This window comes from Opisthocomus hoazin, chromosome 1, assembly GCF_030867145.1.
Source record: "Opisthocomus hoazin isolate bOpiHoa1 chromosome 1, bOpiHoa1.hap1, whole genome shotgun sequence".
Classification (NCBI taxonomy): domain Eukaryota; kingdom Metazoa; phylum Chordata; class Aves; order Opisthocomiformes; family Opisthocomidae; genus Opisthocomus; species Opisthocomus hoazin.
This window is the reverse complement of record NC_134414.1, coordinates 81,249,051-81,274,125: the sequence shown is the minus strand read 5'-3', so window position 1 is coordinate 81,274,125 and position 25,075 is coordinate 81,249,051. Positions and strand designations below refer to the sequence as shown.

At 42.5% G+C, this 25,075-nt stretch overlaps 1 protein-coding gene across 4 annotated transcripts in view; it reads left to right on the top strand.

Moving 5' to 3' along the window:
• The window catches only part of P2RY8 (P2Y receptor family member 8), a 58,344-nt gene that overhangs the window by 20,019 nt on the left and 13,250 nt on the right, over positions 1-25,075 (top strand). The window contains exons 1-3 of one of the 4 annotated variants that reach the window (XM_075427632.1): positions 1,845-1,867; positions 3,149-3,207; positions 5,385-5,471. The gene's annotated coding sequence lies outside the window, so the exon portion shown is untranslated. Of the gene's footprint in view, positions 1-1,833; positions 1,868-3,148; positions 3,208-3,456; positions 3,573-5,384; positions 5,472-25,075 lie in introns of those variants that run through there. The other 3 variants (XM_009931162.2, XM_075427626.1, XM_075427649.1) reach the window with 3 other exon arrangements.

Here is a 25,075-nt window from a genome sequence, read left to right as displayed (position 1 = left end):
CCTCTGCCAGCCCCGAAGCTCTGCAGGCTGCGGGCTGGGGTACCACACCTGCTGTCATGGGGGAATGAGGCAGCACCCTGCCAGGTCTGCCTGCCCGGAGGAACCGGCGCCCCGTCCCACACGGGCACAGCAGTGGTCTCCGCACGAGGCAGAGTGGCCGTGAGCAGTGCTGGGCAAGGCGGTCCTGGGGCAGTAATCCAGAATGCTGGCCCAGGCAGTGGAAGACCCCTCAGTCTGGACAGGTTTAGGCTCCCTACTCCCACTTTTTGGGATAATACCCTAAGCACATGGCTGGGATGTATACTCTTTCCAGTCCTTTTGGTGAAGCTGGACCACTCTGCTGAAAGGAATCCAAGATCTGAGTGACCAGGCCTTCTAAGTAATAATCTAAGTAATAATCTAAGAAGAAATCTATTTCTGAAACCCACCATCCACTGAGAGCTGGTCAACTTTGAGGTCTGGTCCTTGTTACTAAAGTCATTTATGTAGTTCATGCATCTCCCACGGAAAAGTCTGTGGAGCACAGGCTCGCTAACATGTCAAGTCCTGCTTTATTGGATCAGCTTTGCTGAGAAGAATGGACTAGATCAATACAATTTCTAGCTTGTGTGGACTTTTGACACATTTTATGCTCAAAACCTGGATGTATCTCTTCTTAAAGAGGAGATTAAACAAATACCACCACATCTGGGTGCTTGAGCTATGAAACAGTTGTATCAAAGTGTACGTTAGTGACATTTCTATTTTCTCTTCCTCTATCAACATCCCAAATGCAGGGAGTAACACTTCCCTCCCCTGTAAGGTTTTCTAAAATAAAACACATACATGCCTAGGTGAAGAGAGTTCAAGGCTGTGGAAAGGACATGTATGCATATATGTCCAAGACTTTTTTTCTAATTCATAAAAAAAGGAGAAGGGTGCAAAATGTGGGTCTGTATTTGGTGTTGCAAATTGTTGGAAATGTTTTGTTTCTCAGCCTGCTGTTTTGGTGGGTGGAATCCACTTTGGACTGGTGATGCCCCCGCGCCTGCATGCAGAGAGCCTGGGTGCCACCTCGGGTTCAGCATGGAGATGCCAGCTCCCCAAAGGCAGCCTGTGCTCCCGCCTGTGCTCTTGTGTGGAACTGGCCTCTACTAGCTTTCAGGCTAATGGTTTTAAGTAGTGCTCAGGCTCAGAAATACCTTTCAGTCGAATGAGTATGTCCAGCCAAAGGAAACAGGCTTTTAGGGGCAGAAGAGTTTTTACGCGCACAGGACATAACTCCTGATGTTCCAGCATGCCTGACTTTCACCTAGAGACCCCCTGTGCATAAAAGCATCATACACTGTATATACAACAAATGCCTGTCCAGACTTCAATGGATGCTGTTCCTTTAAATAACTTTTTTTTTCTTGCTCTGTTGTACACGGCAGCACTGAAGTCATGTTGAGAATATTGCTCTAAGCCTCTTCTAAAAATGAGAATTAGGCATGCAAGCCATTACTTAGTCATTTCTACACTCTATCACATAAGCCTCACTCAACAGTAAAATGTACTTGGTCACAGTTATGCAGAAGACACTGCAAATTTTCTCTTCCCTGGAGGTGATCAGACTCATCTCCTCTGGCCACCTGCATATTCTCAGTGCGAAACAGAAATCGTGTGCAGGGCATGGCATTAGTTACCAAACTGCAGTGGAAGGTTCAGATGGATTTTTTTTACTGTACTTGAAAAGGCGAAGACATTAGGAGTGAGGAAGGAGTTAATCATTGCAAAATACACGGTCATTTCCTGAGCCTGTGGTTGGATGAGTACAAACTTTCAACTATTTCTAATTCTCCGCTGTCATTTAAGAGGCTTTCAAGGTGCACTGTACATCCCAGACCAGGTAAGGAGTACAGCTTTTCGCTTCTTGATTGTTAGTTCAGAATTGCTTTTTAGTGGAGTCAGGCTCAGTCAAGACTGATTTGTTCTCCCTTCTATTATTCACATCTGAAGGGAGAACAAAGTTAATTGCAATCCAAGGAGTACATGTGTGTCTTTGTGCCAGATGACTGTGAGCTGTAGAAATAAAGAAACTGTATGGGTTACTAATAAAGCAATGATAATGAAGAAGTTACGTAACACATAGTCAGAAGTCAGTATTATTACAGCAAATACTGCAGTAAAAGAGAAAGAAAACTCTTACTGCCTGTTTTAAGAAATTCACTCTGCACAAACCACTATCAAAATAAGGTGTTCCAGTTTGCTTTAGTAAGGAGAGTAGTAAAAATCATAGTGTGTCTTCAATGGTATTTTTAAAAGGAGGACGAATGAGCTTCTACATAGTGGGACAAAAAAAACCTCCAGATAATTTTGGACCTGTTTTATTTGTAAATCTGGACCTGATATCTATCTTTAGCTATTGCAGACTCACGTATTGTAGTCATCCTGAGACTGGTCCTGACGCTTGCAGCAACCAAACATACACACAGAAGTGACTGTGGAACCATATCATAAAACAATATAATTTCATCAGGGTGTTTTGATGCATAAAAGCTGAACTCAGACAGACGGGCACCAGAAGGAAGTCTCATAACGCAGTGCACTCTTGCATACTGCATTTGTTGTCTCTTAATAGACAGGGAGAGAGACTATTTGCTTGAAGGTTTTTTTAATAGTTCAGAAACAAGCATAAAATAGCCATCTGTAGGACAGTTATTGTAATAATGTGCTGTCACCACATCACCCTACAGAAAGTGAAATTGTGTGTGTCGTGAGAATCCCTGGGTGAAGTCATACACTGGAGATTCAGGGTTTTGGCATTTGTTTTTTTTTAAGTCTTTGCCTGTAACCAGTTTTAATGTTTGGACATTGGCTCCTTGACTGTGCTCGGTGTTTGGTGTAAACACTTTCCGGATTTTATACATAGTGGTCAGAAGAATCTAGCTAGAGCTTTCAAAAGTGTTCGTTCAATTGAGACACGTAAGTCACATCAACATTTGGACTTGATTCCTAAATCACCTCCACCCTACTTCTGAGATTGCTACTATCGTAGCATTTGGACCTCTGTAATGAATTTCACTCTTAAAAGACTCTATAAACCATAAAAGTTTTGTCACTGTCATCTCCAGATAGTGAACTTGAATGAACCCCAGTTGATGTCAGACTTGTGCCCTGGTTTTCACAGCTCCCCATTGCAAGTGATCTGATCAAGGATCCCAGGTCTTCCCTTGCAAACAGCTGCAGGTGAGTTTAGATACAGCCAGAGAGTGTGTCACCGTTCTGCTAGGATGCAGGCTACGGCATGGGTAGAAGCATTTGCATCAGCCTTAGTCTTCTCAGTTTGAGTGTCGATGCTAAGCAATTTTCTGTTCCTCACAGCTCTGTATGGCCTTCTCTGCTAAATACTTGCAGCCTATGCAACAGCTTGCAAGACGAAAGCTGGCTGAGGTGCACCTACCCATCCTGCAGTCACATATCCCGATTACTGCATAGGCACAGCTCAAGCTCTTCCCCTTTGTGCGGGAAGGTAAAACTGAATCCAGGACTCCCCTGTCACCAACCAGCAGCTTAACTACTGCTTCTGCCTTCAGTTTTTAGTGTCCCTTCAGGTACGTTTATTGGAAATGTGTATTCACCTTCTGTCTTTCAAAGTGGGTTTGGATTCAACTCAGATGCATCTGCCTGTGCAGACAATTTTCTTCCCACTGATGACTATAGGTGCAGAAAAGGCCAGCTTAGGTGATTTAAAATGTTTGCTCTCAGTGCTCTCTTTTGGCGTGAGTACCTCTGTTTGGTGTGGGAAAAGGCTGTATTCCTCGGCTCTCTGTCAGAGGGAGGTGTATGTTATATGTAGCGGCATATTAGGATGGGAAAGAAACAAACCCTAGAAAAGCCATTCCTTGTATGGTAAATGTGGTCTTGACCAGTAACTGCTGTGTTCTGGTCGAGTGGCTAGAGAGGAGAAACCCAGCAGCCCACAACCCAACCTCAAGAAGTTAGCCTGTGGTGGGCTCCCTCTGCGCTGCTCAAAAATGAAGCAACGCCAAGACTGTTTCTCAATGTGCCTAAAAGACATGGTAACGTTTTGCACATGTATTGTCACCTAACAACTTTACTTCATATTTGCATAGTTTCCAGATAAAAAGTTGTTTTGAAGAAGAAATCCAGGGGACTTCACGGCTGAAAACTAATGTTTGCAAAGCCTCCAAATGGTCAAAAGGATGTATTTCATATCAGGCATATTTATTGACACTGTTCTCATGCTTTTCACAGTGTGCAAAATGAGCTTGAAAATGGAGCTCTCCTCTGAAAAATGACTTTATAGAATGGGAGCATTTGACCCTTGACTACTGCCTCAACAAATCCTGGATGAAATGAGATCATTTTATAAGTAAATGTCTTTGGGACTGTTGTTTGGGATAGTTTACCCTTACTGCCAGCTCTCAAATTGGAGGGTCAGGTTGGTGTTCCTCCTGGGGTTACTATTTATACACAGGAAACCTGAGAGGGACTATTCGCCCAAGAGTTAGCATTGTTATTTTAAAATAGGTTTAAAATGGGTAATATAATCCAATTTTTGTCTAAATTTAGGTGCTAATCAATGAGAAATATCCCACAGGGTTCATTTTCTACATCCTTTGAATCTGGTAATGTCAGTTTGACCTGGTCTCTTTTATTTTTTTGATCAGAAGCCTTCCCTCCTTACTGAAATTTTCTATTGGTAGTCTTAGTTTTCAGTGCTGTTGAGTATTTAACTAAAGCTAAATAATTAGAGAAAGAGAGAGATAGATCTGTACATGCTTCATGCAACAGCTCAATTTTTTTAAGTACTGGATTTTAGCTCTCATTGATATTGTAACAGAGAGATTCTGCCTTTTTACGTACAGACTGATGAGGGCCCAAGAGCTGTTCAGGCTCGGGCAAGGCATCTACAAACTTGTTCATCAAGAGCTGCAAATTTTCGTCACATTTTCATAGCACTGCATGAAGAATTTTGGCTCAGCAGCTGCTGAATTGAAAATAATTTTACCCTCACATCCTCATTCTCCCAACTGCTGATTAGTCTTGAAATAACAACAGAAATTACGCACCAGTATGGTCATGATGAAGCATCTAGGGTTCCTTACTACCAGATACACTGCACCTGATTCAGCTCTGCAAAAATAAGAAGGGAAAATATCAAGTCACCATACAGTATGTACTCTTCTGTCTTCTCTTCACCTTCAGATGTGGATATTGCACATCTTAGTAATCCTGCACAGGTACATTTTAGAGCTAGTGAACTGCGTTTTAAAGCTATGCGAGGCAGTGTTATCAGTTCTTGTCACTGTTCGGCATTATCTTTAGATGTGCTCCTTTTGAAATTATTTTTTTTCTAACAACTGATTCTTAAAAGATTTTTTCTCTGGTCCTTTCTACAGCTCTTACTCATAGAGGAAATCTGATCTGCCACAGCACGGAAACATCAGCAGTGACCACAGCGAGACGAATTCCTTAGGGAGCTGCCTGTAAGTCTGATCAACATTTAAGATGAAAAGTTTTGCCTTTTCTTTGGCAGGATGTTACACACAGTGTTTAGCCGTATGAGACAACTGCTGAGGCAATAAGGGAATACTCAGGAACACAAGCCTCTGCTTTGAGTAGGTGAACAAGCACAAAGAAAGGAATAATCTTGTAAAGACTTTTTCTTTCTTTTTTTCCCCCTTCCACAACTTCTCAAAACTGTGATTGGTCTTTGAGACTCTCTAAATCATGCTCAAGTGAAATTCTATTCTCCCAAGATCCTGGGTACACTGAGTAGATCCCACTTCTGGGCTACAATAGTTCTGCAGCTGAAAGCTGAGAGAATAAGCCTTTCGTACTCTTGTTACTTCATCTTGTGACAGTCAAGCAGTGCAGGGATCAAAGGGAAATCTTCCTGGAGCACAGGGGGTGGTGAGAAGTAAGATAGGAAACAGTGGATGAGCAGGAACAGAAATGGTGAGGAAAAGAAAAAAAAAGGGAAGAAGAAAACTGGTAGTAGGAAATCAAGGTAGATGAGTACAGAGGGCAGTGTCTGAGCAGCGGTTAATGGGAGAAAGACAGACTTTGGGTTACATGCTACAGATGATGTAAGTGGGTTTGCAGAGGACAGAAAGGCGTGATCCTTTCAGCTATTTTCCTCAAACACTCTCGAGAAAAATCTGAAATATCCAGGTCTTAGTAATCTAAAAATAAATCTTCAAGGCAAAGTAGGTTTGTCTGCACCCTCTAGTGGTCTAGACAGAAAATACGTGTTTACCCAACAGTAATTTTGCACTACATCAATTTTCCAGGACCAGTCATACCCTGGTCTTTAACTATTTGACACACCTGAAATAACTGTTCTCAGCCTCTGAAACATGATGGCTACATCCACGCTTCTTTTTGGGAATGATCTTTGGTCTATGATAATTCCTAAACTACACAAGATGGTTGTGTGGGACCCAGACTTGTTTGAGGGATCTTTAGCTGGTATGAAACAAAACTTTGCTGGAACAGTAGCAGCCCAAGGAACTGAATATCATGGTCTGAGCCCAGGTTCGAACAGTATTTTAATTTATTAGTATTGACATACCTTTCATCTAGTAACATGTCCCTTGTGCGTGCGGTATAGTCCTCAGTCTCCTAAGCGTAAATATTACAGAAGAATACTTCAGCCCAAAAAAATCAATCAACATCCCATTCACAGGGAGACAGTATCAGCTTTCATCTACTTGCTGCTGGAGCATGCATGTTGACTGAGAGGTAGGACTACAGGAAAAGGCAATACAGCCTTGTGATTTTAGTGACTGAGTGATGTCTTGGGAAATAAGATTCTGCTACTGATTCTGCCTGAAATTCTTGTGTGATGCTGAGAAAAGGAATCTTCCACAAGAAAAGGATACATGAGAATGCTTGAAATGGAGCTGGGGTGGAACTTCAGAGCTTCAGCTCCAAGTGCGGACAATTCTCATACAGCCTCCTGCTGCTGAGGAATTATATCCTAGTTGTTGCTTCTAACAACATAAGATAGCAGTACTTAAGATAGAAGTACTTAAGATACTTAGGGACAGGCATAGAGTAGATATCCATTTGCAGTTATAGAGCAATTGGATTTTGACAAGACTTAGAGAGCTGGCCTAGTGCCAGTAAGGAGCATGCTTAAAGCACATCAGAAGACTGCTTCTTCTTTAGAAATACAAGTACTTTCTTTACAAATACAATCAAGGGGTAGGAAATAGTGTAACTCCTCCTCTAGAGCACTGTCCTAGGAGAAAGAACATGCACATTCAACACTGTCTTTGGAAAGCATTTAAAGACTTATCCACCTCCTTCCTTGCTAGATGGACAGTATGCTAGCTACCACAGTCTGGGCTGATTTGCATCCAGCCAGTTGAAGCTGGAAGAGCAAGCAGTGGTCATTGGGCAAAAGAGGAGCAGGTGCCTGAAATATCATTCAGCCAGAAGGCAAAAGACCTCATCTCTAGTCTCGTCTTCAAAAGCACTATTTCACATTAAATAGTCACTGGACAACCCCAAAGACCAATCTAAAGACTAGATGATACCAGGCCATGTCCTCTGCCTTACAGTTGATGACTGCCCCTGTCACTAGGCTAGAGAATTGCTTGCCCTCCTGCATGTCATTATTGTCTTTCACTGAGTTGCTATATCTATAATTTTTTATTGCGCATCTTTGATGTGAAATATGAGCAGTACCTAGCAGTTCTGTGGTTAAAACAATCTCCTGCTCAGATAGTAAGTCCCATGGTCAGACTTGGAAGGCAACTTGAGGCGTCTAGTTCCTGACCTTAACCACTAATCTATCATTTAGACAGAGAAAGGAAGTGTTTCTTGTTTATCAACCATCTTGAAAGACTGTGGCAAATTATATTCAGCCCCCAGAAAGAAAAGGCAACAGGTAATTTTCACAAAAGGAACCTTCACAAAGAGGTTCAAGGCTCAGGTCTCCCAGTAGCTTTCCAATGAGAGAGAGGATATTCTGTGAGACTCAGTAAGGTTCTTTTATCCATGTTTTCATGTTTCCAAGGCTCATCCATAGTCTTCTCCAGATGACCTATGTGTGGGGCATGTGAAGAGTGCTGACTCCATACTGCTCCTCATCATTTTGCTGCCTATTTCAGATCCCATTCCGAGACACCTAAGTCTGCCTGGGTGCCTTAATCCTTCCACCCACGTGATGCTCATCTTGCAGAGCCTGAAATCCTGTTTCAGATCTGGCCTCAAGGGGTTAAGCTTTCAGAAACAGGCATCAATTCTGAGTTCCTCATTTTCAAATGCTTATTAAAAGACACCTGGTTCTGACTTGTGGAAGTATTGAGTACTCACAGATCTAGATATAGTTGATTGATAGAAATGTGGCTTTGAAACGGTAACATTTTATGTAATGCCAAATGCTCTTAGAAATCAGGTCCTAGGCAACTCAGGGCCTCCACTCCTCACTTACCTCTTTGTAATATGGGGTTAAAATCGTAACCCCATATTTTTCGTAATTAATTTTCGTATTAGAGGAAGGCTGCAAAGAAGAAATTTGCGGGTCTTTTTGAAGCACTTTGATGCCGCAACACTGGATGCCACAAAAATTTCCACAAATGAATTATTTATTTGGTATTGAGGACAAGAATATGAACAGTGCACTGTACATCATGCATGTTGTCACTCATTGAACAATGAGGACAAAAAAGTCTAAATATTTCTGATGGGATATTTTGCATTTGGAAAATTACTGGGAGGGCACTGGTTCCAACAAACACCAAATGGTAATAAGCAGGCTTAAATGTGTCCATTTTCCAGCCAGCTGACTTGTAAATTTTCTTGGCAGCTGGGTTGATTTGCTCTCTTCAGCTTTGTCACTTACAGCTTTTCACTAATAGGATCACTAAACTGCAAAGCAACCAAGGGAACCTGCTGATGAAATTCTGTCTCGCAGGCTCTTCAGCCGTTTATTTGCCCAGGCTGCTAGAGAAGTAACCTTCCTGAGGTATATGAGCATTTTGAGTATTTTGACAAGGAAGGAAAAGACAAAACATTTTCATAAGGGACACCTTCCCCTCCCCTCAGTCCCAGGTCTCTGTGAAGCTGATGATCTCAGTTGAATAGTGCTTAAATAATCAGTACACTGATCAGAGCTGTTGTGGTCAATAGCAATACATAGTTAGTCAAAAAGTTTGCAGCTTATCCATGATTGCAGCTAACAGAAGTTGGCTGCTAGTACAACAATGTGAGACTGAGTTAAACAGAAGCAAGACCAAGCCCTCAAGCTGAACTAAACACTGCTTTGCACATTGCATAGAACATCTCTTTATCAGCCCAGTTTGGGACCTAAATCTGTACATTCTTGTCAAATAAAATATCTGGGGACCACTCTTTCACATGAAGATGTGCCTTCTCAGTCATACATTTGTCCTGAGGGACATAAGGGTATCGTTAACACCTCTAAGAGGATGAAGAATGAAGTTTCCTGCTAGGTGTCTGGTTTTCGTGATCTCAGCAGTTCCCTGCTGTTTAGATACATAACCTTAAAATCTGGTCTTGGTGGATAAAAAAGCTTGACAAACTCATCACTGAGATGTTTCAAGTTCAACATATGTTAAATGTTTGAGATTTTAAATCATATATACTTCTGAAAGATTTTCTTCAGCGTTTTAAATTAAAAGTTTTCCACCAACACTTCTCAGAGAAATTAATAGGACACGGCGCAGTTTTACCTGTTGTAGCAAGCTGGTAGGTTTGCTCACCTCACATGTCTATTCCTGTCAATGATTGTGGGCTTTCTTACACGAGTACATGATTACCCCCACACAGGAGAGGCAGAGATCATAACTGATCTGGACATCAGTAACACAGATGGATGGTCTACCCTCAGCTTGAAAATGGTTACACTGAGTGGGGTGGATTCTTGGCACCTCCCAGTTTTTGCTGCTGCAGTACTGCAAAAATGAACTTTGAAGTCTCTCACAGCAGTGCCTGGGGATCTCTTTGTTGTACAGGGAACACCAGCATGTGGAAAGATTACTTCTCTACCAGTTAGCAGTAGGAGAGCAGAGACAAACTATACTACAAAAATATCGGCTCCTTTGGTTGTGCCTACACTTCTGGCTGCTCTAACTTGTCCCTGGGACTAGTGTAGTCATGAGCATAGAAGGAAAAATAGGTGCTCAGAAACATCTTTGCCTATATCTAAAGAGCATGGGGGCACCTGGAATTTGACTTCCTCATGTTTGAAGTAAATAACATGGAGTTGTAGCTTGCCATTCCCAAAAATTTCATGATTCAGACTGAGCTGTAACCTAAGCTTAACTGTAAAAGCTCTTCTACCCCCACGTCCCTCAGCAAAAAAAAAGAGTTCTCACCTTCCGTATATCAGCAGCTTAAACTTTTCTAGTAAATCTGAAAAAAACAAATGAATAAGCAGAGGTATGTTCACAAAGCACTGGCCAGAATCAAAGGGTGACAGGCATTAGAAATTAAGTCACACTTCTATACCAAAGACATTTTTGTGTCCAGCTGTGGGCCCAAGAGAGCTGAATGCTAAATGTTCTCGCTTCCTATTCCCTTCAATGGAAATGTATTGACTGGGTCTTGGCCCATTCATAAATTGGATCTGTCATGTGTTGAGTCAAGCAGGATTTGGGGTAGGATTTGGAGATTGGTTTTGGTAACCACATTAAATACTCTGTCATTTATTCTGAACTGCAATTTTATTGCTTTTGTCCCAGGCTGAAAAAAGGATGGGTGACAGGCATTTTGAGCAATTAGCATGAGACTCACAGTGACACTCTCCCAAAAGGGGAGATGACACCCACAAGCTCTCCAGTGGTTCTGTGGGCAGTAGAAAACACTAGCCTATTTTCTTCCTACAATTCTGTGACTTACAATGGATTACTACATAGTGAAGATTGTCATTATTGCCATTGCACATGTCTACAACCTTCTCCTGAGTTTTTATGGCCATGACACACAGAAAACCATATGCAGCTGCAGAAATCAGGGAAAGGAACTAAAAACATTGGGTGGAATTATAAATGTCTGAATCTCAGGCTTTCATCCCATTGGCCAAATATTTTTATGCAATGCACAGAAACTTAGTTAATCTTGGGACATGCACCCTTTATCAAATTTGGCTAGAATTAACCAACACGTTCACTTTTATTGAGGGAGAGAGGGGAAATACAGACCTATGAACAGAGACCAAAGATCTTTTTCAAAAAGAAAGCTGAACAGCAGCTGGGCTTGGTAGTTGCGAGGGTTTTGTTCATATTCTTGCTTCTAGATTAATGTTAAAGTGAACAAGTGGAAGTGTTTGGTGCCTGTCCTGGCTGACACTCACCCTGGACCCCCACATTCCCTTCTGAATTCTCCCATATCACATCCTTCCCCTGCAGAAGAGGCCACACACCCACTCACAAACCTAATTTGTCAGGTAAGGTCTACTGAAAACCCAGCATCTTTCACTTTTAAGTCCAAGCAGCCTATGCTATTTCTGTTAACAGCTTTGACTGGCTCATAGAAAGCATTGCCTGGCTCAGCATCTTGCTGCATATTATCCCCACAGTGGTACACAGTCCTGACGCTCGCCTTCCATTTCTGCAGACCAGTGCTGTTGTGCCCTTTTACTTCCTTCTGGGAAAAAGACAAACACCAAAGCCTCCCCTGAAATAGATTCCATCTGTGCTTTCTGTGTCAACATTAATGCCTCGGTGCTCTCCTCTGGAGGAGGAGAAATATGCTGTAGAGACTGTCTTGTGGGTGCTTATTTCCTTTTTCGAGATCTGAGCCGAAGCTTAATTCTCTTGATGTGTAGCCACCATAGGCAGTGAAGATAGACAACTCACAGTGATATTTGTAAATAAAAATCTTACAGACTGTTATGTGCTGTCTTACTGCTTCATGCACAAGTGTTATATGGGATTACATAGAAGCAGAAAGTCAAGCTTGCAGCAGTTAAACTATCAAACAGCTCTGAAGATCAGGATGAAATATCTTCAATTTTATCTATTTATTTATTTTATGTTAATTTTATTTACATTTATTTCACTTATGAAATAAATTAATCCCAAACCTTCTCTAATCTAAGTTCTTTTCCATGACCACTCACACTGGTGAAACACGGTGCCACAGATTTTGGCAATGCCCTACAGACAGTGGCAAATGACAGCACTTTTTTGAACACACATCTGCAAGACACAGTGACTTTAGCATTAGAACTCTTTTTCCTATGTTAGGGCTGCAAAGATTGTACTGCTGCTGAATCACTACTATCAATGATGACGAATGACTGGAGTATTTCCCCAGTGGAGAGACAGCCAAACATAGTGCAATTTTTAAAAAGCCAGCATAGCGTTCTCAGATCAGAATTATAGAGTACGTAAATGTTCTTTGTACATCAGTTTTCATTTGTCTCTTTGACACTGACCATCCAGTTGTCCTTAGTGGAAACCCCCAAGGTGAAGTACTTTACTGCATTTTCTCTGTTTTATATATTTTTGATCTAATAGATCTCAAATGAAATAACTGGGTAGAAAAAATGGTGCTATCCTACACTGAAAGGGTTTGGAAACCAACCTGTCTTCTCATTATTAGAAATAGTCCCTTCACTTCATAATTCAGTCTGGGTAGGTGAGAAACCTGAATTTGTTCTTTGGCTAAAAGTGCATTTCTGAAGTTCCCATTATAGTTTCCACTAGTTCTCAACACCCCTGCCCCCCAGAAAAAAAACCACCCAGTCTGGAGCTCTTCTGTGTTGTTTATACGCTCTGTTTAAAATGTTATCAAGTCTTTTTTAACTTTTTGTATGCTTAAAAGCAGATTGTTTCAACCACTACTTCCTTATTTCTCCTCCCTTCCTCTTAACTCTTTAACATACAATGTCTTAGACACTCTTGCTTTTCTCCTTTGCTTACAATCTATGCATAAGTTGATTTATGCATCTTCCCAACCAACTAGGAGTATGAAAGCCATGCAAATTTTCACATAGCTTCTCATCAGAAAAGCAAGAGAGGGTTGAAAAGGTGACAACAGTTTGGTAGGAGCTGGGTTTTGTCAGGCTTTTACCACCAAGAATCTTATGGTCTTCTCTTTCATCCTTCTAGTAGTGTTTTATTTTGACCAGCCTACACCACACATTGCATTGGAAGTACCAGGATTGCTTGCTAACTGCCACCACACGGCACTAAAAATGACCTGATCATCTGCTACTTTCCTCAAACCCTGTCCTTCACGGTGATGCATCCACATACCCACTGATAAGAGTTAGTCATACCAGCAACGACAGGATGTCACAAGAGATAGCTGAGGCCTCATGCTGGGGCGAGAAGGTGTGTGTAAACTACTCCATGTATGTCCCGTGAGCCTAGTTCTGTGAAAAAAGCAATAGTTTAGCCTCAGCTCTGAGGCCAGCCTGCCCCACATTGTCACTCCACAAGCCCAGCTTTCATTTTTACTGAGGTCCTTTTCTCTGGCCTTAAAGTGGGGAAAACAACTTCCTAGGTATCTCCCTGGGTAATTGCCCCTCTTAGTAGGTAGTCAGTGTAAGTAAAGGATCTTTATATTGTTCTTTTTCACCCCATCCTGGGGTGGAAGGGATATGTAAAGGACCTCAGCAAGAGGTAGAGCAAGTAGATACCTATACCCCTATGAGCCGAGGCTCATCATCCTTCTTTAAACAACCTAGGAAATCAGGCATGTTCGTGCAACAAGAAACAGCCCTGCTTCACTCCTGCCTGTCAGGAGGGAAAAAACACACACGCGCTCAGCCCGGTGATGTGCAGTGAAGGCACCATACTCACCTGCCAGACACCCACGTCCACCCCCACAAGTCCCTTTTATCCAGACTACTCTGTCTGGGAGAATGCTACAGAAAAACAGAGTTCAGCCAAGTAGCTCTTCTCTGCTGAATGCCTTTCCTAGTCTGCTGGGACAGGATGTATGGACAGGATATCTGTTCTCAAGGAGTCTGGCAAGGGAAAAGTTAAAATGTCTGCGGACATACGGCAGACCTGGGAGGGCTGGTTAGCTGGTTGAGTGGCAGTACACCATGGAATAACTGCCAGGATTTTTGACCTAGAGAAAAGCCATTGGGACTGCCACAAAAGCAGGAGAGGCAAGTACTTTTACTTTACTGCCACTGGGGCTTACAATAGGCAGTGCAGGCAATCCATCCGGGGTGGGACTGTGTTCGCCAAGGGATGCTTTAGCTGCACAAGCCAAGGAGATTCTTCTGCAAAAGGGACACAATCCCAGAAGGCAGAGCAAGGCAAATGTGCATTTGTGGCTCGCATGATATGGCCAGCACCAGGCCTCTGCATGTTCATGCGCCTGACCTACTTGGCGTTCACCCCAACCTCACACTGAAGGAGAAAAGGTTACTCCATAGGGCAAATTTCCAACATCCAACCTTAATGACAGCATTGAAAAAAGGCTTTAGGAGCCTAAATACTTGTTGTCACTGTAAGTGCTAAAACTCATGACTGAGGTCTTCAACTGCTCAGCTTTTGCTAAGGGTGCCCAATATAAAAACTACAAATCCCAGTCACTAAGCACTCTGAAGCTTGTATGTCCTAATACCCAGCTTAGACTGAAGGCCTGAAATGATCCACAGCTGTGCACTGGGGAAAGACTGTTCCTTGAGCTGTATCATTTTGAGGACCCAGCATACCATAAATTTACTGGAGAGCAAATACTTACTGGAAACTTACTGGAGTAGATCTTGCATGGAGTACAGCCAGAAGAAAGGAGGCAATGCCATGTGCCCTTGAATCCTGTGGATGCTTAGAGCACTCTCTACAGACCAGGGATGTTTATCTAATCTGATTGGAACCAACCATTCTTGCAGAAATGCATTAACCACCATCTCACTGTTACTTGTCTATGACTTATCTTTACTCTCACTCCAGAATTTATTGCATGGTGCAACTGGGATATAAAGTGCATGGGTGAGAAAGAAAGACTATAATGTTTTATTCAGTATCTGAGAGGAGAAGACATCCAAACTGCAGATCCTACTTCAATGCAATTTTTGTGTTTTATATGAAGTGACTAATAGAAAATCTTTCTGCTTGACGGGAGGTGTAGCTTCGGATCTCACCACTCTTCAGAGAGAAATGAATTAATATCTCCCACATCCCCACTGAGTGATATTTGGAAATGTGAACAGTACTGTTGTTGCTGGTTTGGATCCGTCCTTTTTTTGTGAGATGAGACTGATGCAAGTATTTCGTTCCTGGAGGAATTTTGGTCATAATACACAGTTGTAGCTGGAGGTCTCCTTGAAACCCACAGCGAAGTGTCAAAAGCTGCAGCTTTCTCAGGGACCAAGACGTTTCCTGTTGTCAAGCTTGCTGGTGGCTCCATGTCCTGGTTTTCTGGATCTCATTCTAAAAAGCCTAATTGTGAGACGACGAGGTATGGGACATCTCAGCTGGGGCCATGGAGGGTCCTAGGCAGGCAGGTGCCTCTGTCTGCTTGTGTTTCTACAGCCTGGGGTAGAGGAGTTATGGGTAGTGTGTGCTCTAGGCTCTCTCTGTGGATTTGCATTCTGCATTAACTGCCTCTAGATACTTGTTTCTTTCCTGTGATTGAGCAAAACCAACCACAATCTCTTTTTTACACCCAGTTTCTGAAGAAACTCTTTTAACTGGTTTTCAGCTGAACTGTGGCTTTCTTGAGCTTGGCTAGTAACAAGAACAAGACATCAGAAATCCAGTGTAAAAAGTCATACCCTGTCTTTTGTAATATGAGGTATTCAGTCATTGGAGAACCAGAAAATTCTACTGTACCTTACAGTTTATGGAGATTTTTCCCCTTAGGATATTACTGTGTTGCTATAATTTGGGCAGAAGAAAAACCTTACCTGTAAAGAAAGATTTTTTTTATTTTGATAACTGATTTGGGAAGTCTCATTTTTAGGGTATTACAATTTAAGGAACAAGGAAGTGCTCAAAAAAAAACATCTGAACACAGTTTTGACAAATGTGCTTGCTTGAATATGGCTTGAACTGGGCATTCAAAAAGATGGCACAAAGCCTCACTCATTCAAGAGCTTTCTGTCATAACTTTTGAATGATTTCATCAAGCTTACTGCATGGTTTTAAGAAGTCACTGAAAGGCTTGAGGAGATTATAGCATAAGAGATCTTCATGCCTTGCCTGGGAAAAATGTAGTTATAAACCATGAGAACAAGTCCAGTGATTCCAGTAAATTGAGGTTAAGTAATTAGACTAATACTTTCTGTAAAACTGGACACATATCTAACTTCTTGAGGCATCCTAGAAAAGAATGGAAAATCTTCTAAGTAAATGGGCAGTGTATTACAGCAACAGTTTCCATCTTAGAGTAAGCATGCAAGTATGATTTTTACAGATTGCTTCTTCAGTCAAATAGAAGCAAGTGTTGTGCTGGCAATTTCAAAAGCTGCTTGCTCTCCTTATAACACTTGGACCATTTACAAAGCAAGACGCTAATATTTCTTAAACCACCATCAGCGAGGTAACTAAGCAATGCAAATATATTACTCTTATAAAAAAAATTAAATCAGAGTTGGAAAGTGACTTTTTAAAAGGCATCGAGCAAGTGAAAGAGAGCACACTGGAATGGAAGATGAGCTGATTATCACCCTCAGGGACACACCTACAGTCTTGTCAATTCTCAGAAGAGTCCCTGCTTCTTAATCATGTCTCTCTCGTTATTGCAAGGAGGCTTTCTCACAAACAGATACAGAGAAGTCAGTAATCTTTTTATCTCCTTTATTGACACAGCTTTCTGCAGGAGTGCTAATGAGGAAGCTTGTTGTGGGTGTTGTCCTCAGCCCACTTCATCCCAGCACTTTGGAAGTGCTCTTCCAGTGCCAGAGCCATGCTTTTACACAGGCATGTTCCATAAGGTGGATCCTTACTCTAATCTGGAAAACTATAGTGTCTTGGTTATTGTGCCCTTGCAGAGAGGTCACTGATCTCCTGGTCAGAGTATTGTTGCTGCTTTTCCATTGACAGTTTTTGCAGCAGGAGACAAGCTTGTTTTTGCTTTTGCAGAAGGGTGCATGGCAACCAGTCAGGAATGTGACTGCTAAGGACTGATTCCTCAAAAATACTTGGATGTCTATTTCCTTCTGAGGACTTAGGCCAAAATTAGCATCTTTCCCAAGTATTGTTTTGCTGCATGTGCTTAAAGGAACAAGAAAAAAAGGTCAATAACTAGAAAGCAAACAAAAGCCAGAAATGTAATTAAATGTAAACTAGCTAGTTCTCACTCTTTGCTTCTGTCAGATTATGAATTTGAGTATAGCAAGTAAGAACAAAGCAAGAATGAAGTATGATCCTACTATTCCTGAAGACTGCGAAAGTTTTTATTTCATCTACAATTAAAATACAAATGGCAATGGCAAGGAGTTGGCATGTGATGCGACCTAAAAATAGGAGACTAGTATAAACACATGTTCAGCCTAAAAAGTAGTCTGTCTTGTGATTAGTGTGATCATTTCAAAATATTTCCTGTTGTGATTGTATAACCTTTAAAAAGAAAGGATAGGTTTTAGCTGATGAATTACTAGGTCTCTTCTCTTTGTACTAGTCTTGGCAAAAAAAGTATAAATTTCTTTTACATTAAAGAAACAAGTAAAGAAAACTAAATAACAAGCCTCAGTTTTTTGTGTAAGGTAGTTTATAACATGATGTAACAGAATGCTCTAAAAACCGTCAGTCTATTCAGTGCAAACACAAGTAACTTTTATGTGTAGTTATAGTACGTCTTAGAGGTAACATCTACAGAGATGGTGTGGGAGTGGTGTGAGGTTTGAACTGAGGAAACCGCTTTTGAAATTTGTTTTTTTTTGTGTGTGTGTAATTTTTTTAAAGAGTTTCAGAGAATTGAAAGAGGAACCTGCACTGAGCAGCCAGTCCTAACTTATACAAAACTTTCCCCACATCATGTGATGAAATATCTTTTATCACTGCGCTAGAGCACTATGGCTTTGCTCACCTGCATGGCTGGATGGATGGTGCTAGAAGGGGGTGTGAGAATTTATTTTGCCTTTCCAGGCTCTTTTATGAAAATATAATGCACAATTTTTAATAAACCCCATTCCTCGAGACAATGGGTTTATTTTAAAGCTTAGAACTCTGCTTTCCTTTTTTTCGTCTCTCCCTCTCTGTATACGTGTATGGCAGTGTGACAGAGCAAGAGACCGAGAAATACACACAGAAAAAGAAAGGATACTAAAGCTGCTCTGCTGGAATTTACATTGCCTTTATATTTTTCTAAAAGACTTGCTGAGATGTTGAAATAAAAAGGACTTGGTCCTGTTTCCTTCATTTCCCTGAACGAGTTTCAAAATGCTGGCTTTTTCCATCATTTGCTTGCAAAACCACATTAAACCCTAACACTAAGTGACTATTGCCAGCATCGGTGGGTCCGTCTCATGCGCCCCGCCGGTCCTCCCCACTGCCTGCCTGGAGCCAGCCACCAAGCCCACGTGCAGAAACCGGGGCCTTCAGCGGGGCTGGGGAGAGCACAGGCTTGGAGGGTCTGCGGGGAAGCCCCAAGATGGCCCTGAGCCCCTCAGCTTTCCAGGAGCAAGCACGGGCCATGGGTCCCAAAGCAGGGCTGGGAACTAAGTAGCAGCGAAAATTAAACGACCTCCACTATTCTCAGAAAGAGAAGCAAGAAAGTAGTTGGTGCTGATCTCCCTTGACAGCGGGCAGGGGGGCAGGTTGCGTTTTTGCAAGCACTGTCCCATCTCTGGTCCCAGGCAGCCGAGGGCATCCTCGGGGTTTCGGGAGAGAAGATGGCTGCTGCGGGGGCAGCGAGCACGTTTCAGCCACAGCCAAAGCATCAGGTGCCGGCCAGCAAAGGAGCTCCCAGCGGCAATTCTCCTTCGAGATCTATGGCACTACAAGAGAGTGAGAAAGGGAACCAAAACCTTTCGATAGGGAAGCCCTCACGAGAGCCCAGGTTTCAGGCTTGCCCTTTTCTACCAAGTCTCATTTCTTACCGGACAGTTCCATGTATGATGCATTTCTCTGGGGCCAACAAGTAAGCTGTGTTTTCATGTTATAGCGATGCTAATAGATTAATCGGCTCCAGGGGAAGTTTTCAGTCACTGGAACGTGCTTCTCTGCACCGTCAGCTCCCAAGAAGGCTCCGTGGTGCGGATCTGGCTCGTGCTAGCTGACTTCTCCCCATGGGCTCCCACGCACGGCTCGCAGCCATGGCCACGGCGAGGGGCAGGCCGCGCGCCGTCACCCTGCTGAAGGAGCCCGGCAGCGGGGGCAGAGGCTGTCCCCAGCCAGCCGGCCTCCGCAGCAGGGAACGGCCCCGAGTGCCTGTGGTTTATTAGTACCAAGCGACACTTGGCGCGTACCAAGCGACACTCGGCGCACCAGCTAAGGGCCCTCTACCCTCAGTCGGAGCAGCCGCTCCTCTGGGGACAGGAGGAGGTGTTTTTAAGAAGAAAAGGTGTTCTGCAACGGTAGAAAAATATCCTTTGGTATTTCCACAAGGCCTGATTCCGTGCCCGTGTAGTGAAGGGCCAGGCTCAGCAGCAGGTTCCCCTTGCTAACTCCACCTCCTTAGACATATTCACTACACACAGGTAGGGTCAAACCTCACATACAGCCATAGAACGTCATTGTTTTTTTCAATTAAGCAGCTGAAGTTGTAGAAATTTTTCTGCGACTGGCTACAGGCTCTTGAGTGTCACGACGGGGGAGCAGAGGACCCCGGGTCAGCACTCCTGCTGCTGCAGAGGCCTGGGGTGGCAGAGGCCAGAGTCAAGAGTTGCTCCTCCTCGGCTGGCAAGGATCTGCCCTCGGATCTGGGACGGGTGGTTTCCACCCACGAGGAGTCACGCTCACGGTGCCTGAACGCACTCGGGCCTCTGCCTGGCTTGTTTAGGGGTGCTTGAGGGTTTCATTATTTCCGCACTGTTTGCTCCCACAGCTGTTTCTCCATCCTGAGAGCATCGCTGCCACATTTACCATCCTCGTTATGTGACTGATGATACAGTCCTGCAGATACAGCCTTCAGCCCGTGGAAATTCTGTCTCATTTTTTGATGCAGCTGAATTGCTTACTGGATGTGACACCAAGCTTCCTGTAACACAGCAGTACCGATCCTTCAGCGATGCGGCCTGCTTTGGCAGGGCTGTATCAGTGTGTGCCCTGGCCATACCATTTCCAGCTGTTACCTTCTTCGTCAGGCTCCTCAGATGCCTAAATCAGGTCAGATTCCCAGCTGAAAACCAGGGCAATCAGCCCCAGCATTGTTATGCTTCTTGCATATCTGTAGAGACACAAATATCTGGGTTTTTTCTGGCTGACTGTTTTACGTGATCTGCTTCATACACTTCACACGTAGAAACTGTTTGTCCAATTCCTTCCTGGACTTTATTAATACCTTTTCCTGTCATTTTTTCTAAGAATACAGAGGACTGAATAACATTCCCACCCCGAAGTGTGTGTCATCCTGAACTATATGCTTTTCTGTGTCAGTTGGCTTTCTCTAGTCTTTGGTTTAAAAACTATGATCTTAACTTTTAGTAACAGAAGTCTTGCCCCGCTTTGGTTTAGATCAAACCATATTTTCCTGAATAAGCACCATCTGCACCAAAAATTTCCTTTATTCTTAGTACGTTTCTATCATTTTCCTAGTTACATCATTTCCAGATTACACACTAAAGCTGCAGGAATGTAGTAATATTTCAGAGCACGTCACTTAAAGGTCTCTAGGGCTCCTAACGACCTAAATTGTGCCACCAAAGAACTGTCTCCTACTGCTCTACTGTTCTTAGTATCTTATCGGAGCATAATCATATCGGTCTTCAAAATTACCTTAGAGTTTGTCTTTCTGTATCCCATGAGTTTCACAGTCTTCATCTCCAATGGGCAGTTTTTTTCAGTTTTCACACAAACTGAAATATCTGTAATCAGCTCCCCCAGGGCTAGAATTTCTCTCTTTTTTGTCAGGTGATATTTTAATCTGTGCCACTGAAGGACCTCCCATCTTTAGGAACTTTTTCTCCAGCTTGCCATTCCGCTGTCAGTAAATGTCCATTCCCCTCAGAAAGGCAGGGACTGCTTATCTGTGGTGGGACTGCTCCTTTATGATGTGCTTGCAAATTTCTTCAGCATATTTCTTTCCTGCTGGATTATTGCGTTCATTTTATTGTGTTAGTACATTTTAGTGGAACAGGAGGAGTTTAATTTCCTTTTCCTTTTAAACTATTCGGGTGAAGGGAAGAGTGTTTGTTTTGTCATTTTCAAGCACCAGAGGGTAAAAATATTGTGTTTTCTTTTCCCACACCTGAATTCTCACCACAGCCAAGTTCCTCTTTGTCCTGTAGACTCATTTTGAGAGCTCATGCCACCCTGGGCCCTCCTTCTTGCTCAGAGAAAGCCATATGTTTAGCTTGAGGTTAGATCCCAGCCTCAGCTAGACCTCAGCTAAACCTCAATAGTTTGATCCACAGCCAGGAGATTATTAATTAAGGGCACTTAATTAGCTGCCACACACTGTGGCAGCTCACTGAAGACTGAGTCACACCAGACCTTACGTCTATAGCTGCGTTTGGAATCACTTAAATCTTGCCTTTAAAATACGTGGATTCCTTCTATGATAAAACTTTAAAAGCTATCAGTTCTCCAGTCTAGGGGTTAAACTAAGCAAATGTTAAAAAACTAATGCAGTGTAGTGTATATGTCCTTGTCACTGCATTTCACAGACTTAGTATACTTTTCCAGGTGGTTGAATTTTAAAATGAAATTCTCTTTAACACTGTCTGAGCTCTGGAGCCCACATTTTTCTCTACAGTGTTTTAGACCAAGTGAAAAACAAAATCCAAATTTAGTCTGAGAACTTTTTACATTAGGACTTGGAGCTCCTCTACTGTAGAATTGCTTTCCTTTCATTTAAAGGTTTATCCTACTAACACTTAATATCCAAATAGGTGAAATTTCACTTGTAGTCATGAAAAAGACTTTAAAAACAGAAGAATGTTATCAATTGTAGCTATACTATGAAACAAGAAAACATCATATATTATTATATATGATCATCCAGTATAGTATCATAAGATAGATAATATCATGCACATAGATGTGTACATACACACATATATATGTGATGAATCAGTAACACAGGCTAAAACACCATCTGATAAAAAAAGAGAGAAATTCTAGCACTTGGGGTGTTGATTATTGGGTTTATAGGTATTTCAGTTTGTGGCAACAGTGAGAAAAATACTTATAGTATACATACACCATATAAATGCTGTTTAATGTATAATATTTAATATGCAATATTATACCAGTATATTATCATGATAATAACTTATACATGATATTCAATTTATGTTGGATAAATAAGAATTTTTATAAGTCGGATACATAAGATTTCTTACTTGTCCTCATGACAGCTTCCCACCTCTCCTTTACTTTACTTCCCTGTCCTGAGGTGCTGCCTGCATCAGAATAATGCTAAAGCTGCTCTCACCTCGTACCGGCCTGTGCTGCTGGCATGTGGTCACCATTTCAAACATCTCAGCTGTGTGTATTTACCTTAAGCATGTGGGCAAGTAGACAAGTCATGGCAGAGGCAAAGCAGGACATAAGGTGGTAGTATAAGTGCTGTAGTATAGCATGTCCTGTGGGATAGTAATGAATACACTTTTTCACATGGTAACCCGGAGCTGTTTTGCAAAATTTTATCCCAGAGGGGTAAGCAACCTCCATTGTCTCTGCGAGTGAGATCAAATACGTAGAATGGCTGACGAGATGTGGATTCACACCTCTGCTTACATTGCAAGAATATGTTTTCTTTCCCATACACTTAAAAATAACAGAGCACACATGTATGTGGTAGAAGAGATTGTGAGATACAGACTGTTTACAAATGGAATACTCAGAATTAGCTCTATTAAGTCAGAGCTAAATGCCAAGGTCATAAAAATTATAGTTAAGACACTAATTTTTAGTGCTCAGGTTGATAAAAACCACCCTTCAAAGCACAACATCTTTGCTTTCATTATTTTTTCTCAAGATAGTAGGATTCCAGTAATGATTTGCAAAGCAGCGATGATCCAGATATCTCAGGGCATTTTGCTATCACTAAAGAGGAACTCAGGTAAAGTCAATAACAATCTGTTGCCATGTATTACAGTTTGTCGATAAGAGCGGAGACTAGGTCCCTCAACAAAACCAGCTGCAGAACACATTTGACTTCTGACTGATTATTTCATAGGTAACATTCATATAATAATACATCAGCATATATCTTGGCTATAATTAGGGCACTTACATACTTCTCAGTGCAGAAAGATTATGTTCGACGTGGATAGAGTCCAGTTTTTGTTTTATTTATGCATTTAAGTTACCTAAGTGCAGTGAGGACGTGAGAGGAAGACCAAAGCCTGAATACAAGGGCACTTGCAGTTTGGTTCAGCTGAAGAGCTGAACTTTGTCCTGCAGTCTCACCTGCACTTGAGGACTTTCAGAAGAAAGAAGCAATTGCAGATGTGGTTTCAGGGTGCTATTCCTGTTGTATCTCTTTGTATTAGCGTGATAGCTCAAGTAGTCACAAAGAAACTGAAGAAGATACAAACGTTTTGTTAGAAATCTTTTTCTTTTTTTCCCATTTTACCATCTTCACTTCTTGTATGTCACCAGTCATACCTCTAACTGGTACCAGATTGCCAAACTGAAGAGAAGTCAGAAAAAAAGTGTGAAGTGGTATATCAGGGAAAAAATAATAAGGTTGGCTCTTTCTTTTTCCTTTGCGTGCATATATAACACTGCTTTTAAAACTAGGTCATACTATGTCTGCTCCTGTAGTAATCTATTTCTAAGGTTCCTGTTACCTGTTCACCATGCCCTTGGGTACATCTGCTCAGGACTGTTCAGGCACATGTGAATTCGTACTATGCCCTGTGCCACCCACAAGCAGCACAGCTGCAGTTATCGATGCTCAACATAAGCCGTGAGCTTTTGCAGAGAGGCCAACTTTCAGTTCTTTCAGCGTGTGAATGAAGTGAGTTTGCATGAGCTCGGATGGGGTGAGCTGGCTTCTACCTACTGAGCAAAGAGCTCTGAGGTTCCGTGCACTCAGCACAGAGCTGCCTCAGACTTCACCAGGAGCTGCAGGAACACCAGGCCTGCAGGACTGGTCCCAAGATAAATGAATCCTGGTCATGCCATCTGAGCTCCATAGCGGTACTGCACGTGCCCTGTTTTGCTACTCTCAAGACAGCTGCAGGTGATACATGGCTGTGGTAGTGACACATGCCCTGGTCATGATATGACCATCATTAAAAGGCAGAATCAGCCAGGGTAACCCATGAGTGCAGCTTGAATACTGTTGACTGCTGATGGCAACAATGAAAAAATGAAACTCTCTCTAGCAGAGAATCACAACCACTTGTAAGAGCATATACACGGGCAACTGAACATCACTCAGGAAAAACACAGTGATATAGAGCTCAGTAGTACAGATACGATCCAGGGTTTGCACTCTGAGCTGTGACAATAAACAGTAAGAGAAACTCTGCAAAGGAAAGAGTGGTGACAGTGCAACATTTCTCAGGGAGATGACCCAAGGTGAGCCCCAACCACTCCTTCCTTCAGGCAAGGCTGGGAAGTGTTGTCTAAAGTGCTAGGGAACAAGGAGACAACCACAGAACTCACCTGTTTCCCGCTGCCTTGGGCTGCAAGCATTGCTGCCTACTGGCCCTTTGTCAGCCCGGGCACAGCTCTCCTGCTGAAATACATGTGGTGACCTGTTATCAGCAGGTGTTGGCAGGGGGTCCAGGGGAATGAGTGCACACAGTATCAGTTCTATCCATACAAAAGAGCTTCCAGCAGTGCGTGTTTTGTATCAAAGCCTTCCAGGAAGAGGCACAGTTTGACAGGAAGCAAGGCTCGTTCTTGCTGTACATCTAGCTCTTCTTGCCCTTCCAGCAGCAGAGAGAATCAGATACGCGAGAAATCTGCCAAGAGCACGTCAATTTAGCTCCTACAGAGCCCCCGGTTTCATTTATTTTTCAGCCAAGACTGTTTTCACTAGTGCTGATGTAAGAATCATTTCTAACTGATGTGAGCCAGGAGAATGC